The sequence below is a fragment of the Coregonus clupeaformis genome, unplaced genomic scaffold (genome assembly GCF_020615455.1).
Source record: "Coregonus clupeaformis isolate EN_2021a unplaced genomic scaffold, ASM2061545v1 scaf1318, whole genome shotgun sequence".
NCBI lineage: Eukaryota > Metazoa > Chordata > Actinopteri > Salmoniformes > Salmonidae > Coregonus > Coregonus clupeaformis.
Genome location: NW_025534772.1, coordinates 130,001 through 137,805, shown reverse-complemented (window position 1 = coordinate 137,805; position 7,805 = coordinate 130,001). Strand labels below are relative to the sequence as shown.

The 7,805-nt window shown below is 42.5% G+C and overlaps 5 non-coding genes and 2 pseudogenes across 5 annotated transcripts; all 7 read left to right on the top strand.

The window, feature by feature from the left end:
- LOC123486729 lies at positions 1–98 on the top strand (annotated as a pseudogene; the record flags this gene model as incomplete).
- Positions 99–1,254: 1,156 nt separating this feature from the next.
- LOC123486747 lies at positions 1,255–1,373 on the top strand. The gene has a single exon (XR_006659488.1). It is a non-coding gene; the product is annotated as a 5S ribosomal RNA (ribosomal RNA).
- A 1,160-nt stretch (positions 1,374–2,533) lies between these two features.
- On the top strand, positions 2,534–2,652 carry LOC123486744. Its single transcript, XR_006659485.1, has one exon. It is a non-coding gene; the product is annotated as a 5S ribosomal RNA (ribosomal RNA).
- Positions 2,653–3,810: 1,158 nt separating this feature from the next.
- Positions 3,811–3,928, top strand: LOC123486752. Its single transcript, XR_006659493.1, has one exon. It is a non-coding gene; the product is annotated as a 5S ribosomal RNA (ribosomal RNA).
- Positions 3,929–5,093: 1,165 nt separating this feature from the next.
- LOC123486743 lies at positions 5,094–5,212 on the top strand. Its single transcript, XR_006659484.1, has one exon. It is a non-coding gene; the product is annotated as a 5S ribosomal RNA (ribosomal RNA).
- Positions 5,213–6,371: 1,159 nt separating this feature from the next.
- LOC123486730 lies at positions 6,372–6,480 on the top strand (annotated as a pseudogene).
- A 1,164-nt stretch (positions 6,481–7,644) lies between these two features.
- On the top strand, positions 7,645–7,763 carry LOC123486742. Its single transcript, XR_006659483.1, has one exon. It is a non-coding gene; the product is annotated as a 5S ribosomal RNA (ribosomal RNA).
- The last annotated feature ends 42 nt before the right edge of the window (positions 7,764–7,805 follow it).

Genomic DNA, 7,805 nt, shown 5'->3' with positions numbered 1-7,805 from the left:
AATACGCCCGATCTCGTCCGATCTCGGAAGCTAAGCAGGGTCGGGCCTGGTTAGTACTTGGATGGGAGACCGCCTGGGAATACCAGGTGCTGTAAGCTTTTTGTCCCAGTAGAGCGTGCTCTTGTGTCATGGAGCAACTGCCTTTTATTTATCACCCTAATAATATCATGGATTGTTATTGGACTAAATGCAGTTTGTGTGTGCTGCCCTGCCCTGATCAAATCAAATAAAATGGACAGTGCGTTTCCCTCAAAATATAGGCAGTACATGCAGCCTTTGTTTTTAGTCTAGGAGACAGTCAATGTCTGTAGTCCATTAGGGCACTATAAAATCCCTTCAATGTTTTGCCTGATTCCGTTAATTCCCAAGTTCCCTTTTCTCCGTTTAGATTTCCCCGTTGACCGTTTGTCCCTGTTTTGGCAGGTTTTCGCTCTCAAAAGTACACCTTTTTAATAGCAAAACAGCACAATTGGATGTTCTATGTCCACAACAATGTTTAAACCCTATCAGGTGACCATTTGTGAGGTCTGGGAAAAATGTAAGACATTTAGATTTTGGGGTGTAGTTACCCTTAAATGCAAGCGTGCACCAGGAAGAGACCTTTGTTTGGTTAAGCGGTGTTGCTGTAGAACAAATGGCCACTGGAGTGATGCAAATGATCACGGTATAATTCTGCCAGGCAGGCATAGGCTACTTTGTAGTTAACATTTACTTGCGAAGGTTTTGGGAAAGCCATTCCTTCCCTACCAGAAGAAGGTTATCATTAGCATCATCGCTAACGGCTACACAAAGTGTAGACATACGCGCGCCACCGCACACATGCACACAGACAGGGGCATTCCTGTGCCGTTTCAGAAAGTTCATGGAAATACGAATCACTGATGCATTTTGTTCATGTCTTATGATTGACTTGGGCAAATGAATGCGTTTTCTAACAAGTTGAATAGATTTAGTTGATTTCTTACTAAGTTCAATAAATGTTTGAATATTGTTGAATTTCGGTTTAATGTCTGGATTCCGTGATTCGGTCCGTAACGCCTATTTTATAGGGCCCTAGTCAATGAACTTGTCATAAATCAACATAGGATATGCCCTCTCCCCCCAACAAGACTCAAATATATATATATATATTTTTGGAAATGTAAGCAAGGGTTGAGCTTCTTCAGTTTGTGTCACAAAGTGGATACGTTTCTGTGTCCCTTTCAGAGTGAGTGACACATTGACTTTATATAGTGTACCAAGAGTTGTTCCCTCGCTTACGGCCATACCAGCCTGAATACGCCTGATCTCGTCCGATCTCGGAAGCTAAGCAGGGTCGGGCCTGGTTAGTACTTGGATGGGAGACCGCCTGGGAATACCAGGTGCTGTAAGCTTTTTGTCCCAGTAGAGCGTGCTCTTGTGTCATGGAGCAACTGCCTTTTATTTATCACCCTAATAATATCATGGATTGTTATTGGACTAAATGCAGTTTGTGTGTGCTGCCCTGCCCTGATCAAATCAAATAATGGACAGTGCGTTTCCCTCAAAATATAGGCAGTACATGCAGCCTTTGTTTTTAGTCTAGGAGACAGTCAATGTCTGTAGTCCATTAGGGCACTATAAAATCCCTTCAATGTTTTGCCTGATTCCGTTAATTCCCAAGTTCCCTTTTCTCCGTTTAGATTTCCCCGTTGACCGTTTGTCCCTGTTTTGGCAGGTTTTCGCTCTCAAAAGTACACCTTTTTAATAGCAAAACAGCACAATTGGATGTTCTATGTCCACAACAATGTTTAAACCCTATCAGGTGACCATTTGTGAGGTCTGGGAAAAATGTAAGACATTTAGATTTTGGGGTGTAGTTACCCTTAAATGCAAGCGTGCACCAGGAAGAGACCTTTGTTTGGTTAAGCGGTGTTGCTGTAGAACAAATGGCCACTGGAGTGATGCAAATGATCACGGTATAATTCTGCCAGGCAGGCATAGGCTACTTTGTAGTTAACATTTACTTGCGAAGGTTTTGGGGAAAGCCATTCCTTCCCTACCAGAAGAAGGTTATCATTAGCATCATCGCTAACGGCTACACAAAGTGTAGACATACGCGCGCACCGCACACATGCACACAGACAGGGGCATTCCTGTGCCGTTCCAGAAAGTTCATGGAAATACGAATCACTGATGCATTTTGTTCATGTCTTATGATTGACTTGGGCAAATGAATGCGTTTTCTAACAAGTTGAATAGATTTAGTTGATTTCTTACTAAGTTCAATAAATGTTTGAATATTGTTGCATTTCGGTTTAATGTCTGGATTCCGTGATTCGGTCCGTAACGCCTATTTTATAGGGCCCTAGTCAATGAACTTGTCATAAATCAACATAGGATATGCCCTCTTCCCCCCCCAACAAGACTCAAATATATATATATATATATTTTTTGGAAATGTAAGCAAGGGTTGAGCTTCTTCAGTTTGTGTCACAAAGTGGATACGTTTCTGTGTCCCTTTCAGAGTGAGTGACACATTGACTTTATATAGTGTACCAAGAGTTGTTCCCTCGCTTACGGCCATACCAGCCTGAATACGCCCGATCTCGTCCGATCTCGGAAGCTAAGCAGGGTCGGGCCTGGTTAGTACTTGGATGGGAGACCGCCTGGGAATACCAGGTGCTGTAAGCTTTTGTCCCAGTAGAGCGTGCTCTTGTGTCATGGAGCAACTGCCTTTTATTTATCACCCTAATAATATCATGGATTGTTATTGGACTAAATGCAGTTTGTGTGTGCTGCCCTGCCCTGATCAAATCAAATAATGGACAGTGCGTTTCCCTCAAAATATAGGCAGTACATGCAGCCTTTGTTTTTAGTCTAGGAGACAGTCAATGTCTGTAGTCCATTAGGGCACTATAAAATCCCTTCAATGTTTTGCCTGATTCCGTTAATTCCCAAGTTCCCTTTTCTCCGTTTAGATTTCCCCGTTGACCGTTTGTCCCTGTTTTGGCAGGTTTTCGCTCTCAAAAGTACACCTTTTTAATAGCAAAACAGCACAATTGGATGTTCTATGTCCACAACAATGTTTAAACCCTATCAGGTGACCATTTGTGAGGTCTGGGAAAAATGTAAGACATTTAGATTTTGGGGTGTAGTTACCCTTAAATGCAAGCGTGCACCAGGAAGAGACCTTTGTTTGGTTAAGCGGTGTTGCTGTAGAACAAATGGCCACTGGAGTGATGCAAATGATCACGGTATAATTCTGCCAGGCAGGCATAGGCTACTTTGTAGTTAACATTTACTTGCGAAGGTTTTGGGGAAAGCCATTCCTTCCCTACCAGAAGAAGGTTATCATTAGCATCATCGCTAACGGCTACACAAAGTGTAGACATACGCGCGCACCGCACACATGCACACAGACAGGGGCATTCCTGTGCCGTTTCAGAAAGTTCATGGAAATACGAATCACTGATGCATTTTGTTCATGTCTTATGATTGACTTGGGCAAATGAATGCGTTTTCTAACAAGTTGAATAGATTTAGTTGATTTCTTACTAAGTTCAATAAATGTTTGAATATTGTTGAATTTCGGTTTAATGTCTGGATTCCGTGATTCGGTCCGTAACGCCTATTTTATAGGGCCCTAGTCAATGAACTTGTCATAAATCAACATAGGATATGCCCTCTCCCCCCCAACAAGACTCAAATATATATATATATATATATATTGGAAATGTAAGCAAGGGTTGAGCTTCTTCAGTTTGTGTCACAAAGTGGATACGTTTCTGTGTCCCTTTCAGAGTGAGTGACACATTGACTTTATATAGTGTACCAAGAGTTGTTCCCTTTGCTTACGGCCATACCAGCCTGAATACGCCGATCTCGTCCGATCTCGGAAGCTAAGCAGGGTCGGGCCTGGTTAGTACTTGGATGGGAGACCGCCTGGGAATACCAGGTGCTGTAAGCTTTTTGTCCCAGTAGAGCGTGCTCTTGTGTCATGGAGCAACTGCCTTTTATTTATCACCCTAATAATATCATGGATTGTTATTGGACTAAATGCAGTTTGTGTGTGCTGCCCTGCCCTGATCAAATCAAATAATGGACAGTGCGTTTCCCTCAAAATATAGGCAGTACATGCAGCCTTTGTTTTTAGTCTAGGAGACAGTCAATGTCTGTAGTCCATTAGGGCACTATAAAATCCCTTCAATGTTTTGCCTGATTCCGTTAATTCCCAAGTTCCCTTTTCTCCGTTTAGATTTCCCCGTTGACCGTTTGTCCCTGTTTTGGCAGGTTTTCGCTCTCAAAAGTACACCTTTTTAATAGCAAAACAGCACAATTGGATGTTCTATGTCCACAACAATGTTTAAACCCTATCAGGTGACCATTTGTGAGGTCTGGGAAAAATGTAAGACATTTAGATTTTGGGGTGTAGTTACCCTTAAATGCAAGCGTGCACCAGGAAGAGACCTTTGTTTGGTTAAGCGGTGTTGCTGTAGAACAAATGGCCACTGGAGTGATGCAAATGATCACGGTATAATTCTGCCAGGCAGGCATAGGCTACTTTGTAGTTAACATTTACTTGCGAAGGTTTTGGGGAAAGCCATTCCTTCCCTACCAGAAGAAGGTTATCATTAGCATCATCGCTAACGGCTACACAAAGTGTAGACATACGCGCGCACCGCACACATGCACACAGACAGGGGCATTCCTGTGCCGTTCCAGAAAGTTCATGGAAATACGAATCACTGATGCATTTTGTTCATGTCTTATGATTGACTTGGGCAAATGAATGCGTTTTCTAACAAGTTGAATAGATTTAGTTGATTTCTTACTAAGTTCAATAAATGTTTGAATATTGTTGAATTTCGGTTTAATGTCTGGATTCCGTGATTCGGTCCGTAACGCCTATTTTATAGGGCCCTAGTCAATGAACTTGTCATAAATCAACATAGGATATGCCCTCTTCCCCCCCCAACAAGACTCAAATATATATATATATATATATATTAAATTGGAAATGTAAGCAAGGGTTGAGCTTCTTCAGTTTGTGTCACAAAGTGGATACGTTTCTGTGTCCCTTTCAGAGTGAGTGACACATTGACTTTATATAGTGTACCAAGAGTTGTTCCCTTGCTTACGGCCATACCAGCCTGAATACGCCCGATCTCGTCCGATCTCGGAAGCTAAGCAGGGTCGGGCCTGGTTAGTACTTGGATGGGAGACCGCCTGGGAATACCAGGTGCTGTAAGCTTTTTGTCCCAGTAGAGCGTGCTCTTGTGTCATGGAGCAACTGCCTTTTTATTTATCACCCTAATAATATCATGGATTGTTATTGGACTAAATGCAGTTTGTGTGTGCTGCCCTGCCCTGATCAAATCAAATAATGGACAGTGCGTTTCCCTCAAAATATAGGCAGTACATGCAGCCTTTGTTTTTAGTCTAGGAGACAGTCAATGTCTGTAGTCCATTAGGGCACTATAAAATCCCTTCAATGTTTTGCCTGATTCCGTTAATTCCCAAGTTCCCTTTTCTCCGTTTAGATTTCCCCGTTGACCGTTTGTCCCTGTTTTGGCAGGTTTTCGCTCTCAAAAGTACACCTTTTTAATAGCAAAACAGCACAATTGGATGTTCTATGTCCACAACAATGTTTAAACCCTATCAGGTGACCATTTGTGAGGTCTGGGAAAAATGTAAGACATTTAGATTTTGGGGTGTAGTTACCCTTAAATGCAAGCGTGCACCAGGAAGAGACCTTTGTTTGGTTAAGCGGTGTTGCTGTAGAACAAATGGCCACTGGAGTGATGCAAATGATCACGGTATAATTCTGCCAGGCAGGCATAGGCTACTTTGTAGTTAACATTTACTTGCGAAGGTTTTGGGGAAAGCCATTCCTTCCCTACCAGAAGAAGGTTATCATTAGCATCATCGCTAACGGCTACACAAAGTGTAGACATACGCGCGCACCGCACACATGCACACAGACAGGGGCATTCCTGTGCCGTTTCCAGAAAGTTCATGGAAATACGAATCACTGATGCATTTTGTTCATGTCTTATGATTGACTTGGGCAAATGAATGCGTTTTCTAACAAGTTGAATAGATTTAGTTGATTTCTTACCAAGTTCAATAAATGTTTGAATATTGTTGAATTTCGGTTTAATGTCTGGATTCCGTGATTCGGTCCGCAACGCCTATTTTATAGGGCCCTAGTCAATGAACTTGTCATAAATCAACATAGGATATGCCCTCTCCCCCCCCAACAAGACTCAAATATATATATATATATATATTGGAAATGTAAGCAAGGGTTGAGCTTCTTCAGTTTGTGTCACAAAGTGGATACGTTTCTGTGTCCCTTTCAGAGTGAGTGACACATTGACTTTATATAGTGTACCAAGAGTTGGTCCCTTGCTTACGGCCATAACAGCCTGAATACGCCCGATCTCGGAAGCTAAGCAGGGTCGGGCCTGGTTAGTACTTGGATTGGAGATCGCCTGGGAATACCAGGTGCTGTAAGCTTTTTGTCCCAGTAGAGCGTGCTCTTGTGTCATGGAGCAACTGCCTTTTATTTATCACCCTAATAATATCATGGATTGTTATTGGACTAAATGCAGTTTGTGTGTGCTGCCCTGCCCTGATCAAATCAAATAATGGACAGTGCGTTTCCCTCAAAATATAGGCAGTACATGCAGCCTTTGTTTTTAGTCTAGGAGACAGTCAATGTCTGTAGTCCATTAGGGCACTATAAAATCCCTTCAATGTTTTGCCTGATTCCGTTAATTCCCAAGTTCCCTTTTCTCCGTTTAGATTTCCCCGTTGACCGTTTGTCCCTGTTTTGGCAGGTTTTCGCTCTCAAAAGTACACCTTTTTAATAGCAAAACAGCACAATTGGATGTTCTATGTCCACAACAATGTTTAAACCCTATCAGGTGACCATTTGTGAGGTCTGGGAAAAATGTAAGACATTTAGATTTTGGGGTGTAGTTACCCTTAAATGCAAGCGTGCACCAGGAAGAGACCTTTGTTTGGTTAAGCGGTGTTGCTGTAGAACAAATGGCCACTGGAGTGATGCAAATGATCACGGTATAATTCTGCCAGGCAGGCATAGGCTACTTTGTAGTTAACATTTACTTGCGAAGGTTTTGGGGAAAGCCATTCCTTCCCTACCAGAAGAAGGTTATCATTAGCATCATCGCTAACGGCTACACAAAGTGTGAGACATACGCGCGCACCGCACACATGCACACAGACAGGGGCATTCCTGTGCCGTTTCCAGAAAGTTCATGGAAATACGAATCACTGATGCATTTTGTTCATGTCTTATGATTGACTTGGGCAAATGAATGCGTTTTCTAACAAGTTGAATAGATTTAGTTGATTTCTTACTAAGTTCAATAAATGTTTGAATATTGTTGAATTTCGGTTTAATGTCTGGATTCCGTGATTCGGTCCGTAACGCCTATTTTATAGGGCCCTAGTCAATGAACTTGTCATAAATCAACATAGGATATGCCCTCTTCCCCCCCCAACAAGACTCAAATATATATATATATATATATATTTTGGAAATGTAAGCAAGGGTTGAGCTTCTTCAGTTTGTGTCACAAAGTGGATACGTTTCTGTGTCCCTTTCAGAGTGAGTGACACATTGACTTTATATAGTGTACCAAGAGTTGTTCCCTCGCTTACGGCCATACCAGCCTGAATACGCCCGATCTCGTCCGATCTCGGAAGCTAAGCAGGGTCGGGCCTGGTTAGTACTTGGATGGGAGACCGCCTGGGAATACCAGGTGCTGTAAGCTTTTTGTCCCAGTAGAGCGTGCTCTTGTGTCATGGAGCAACTG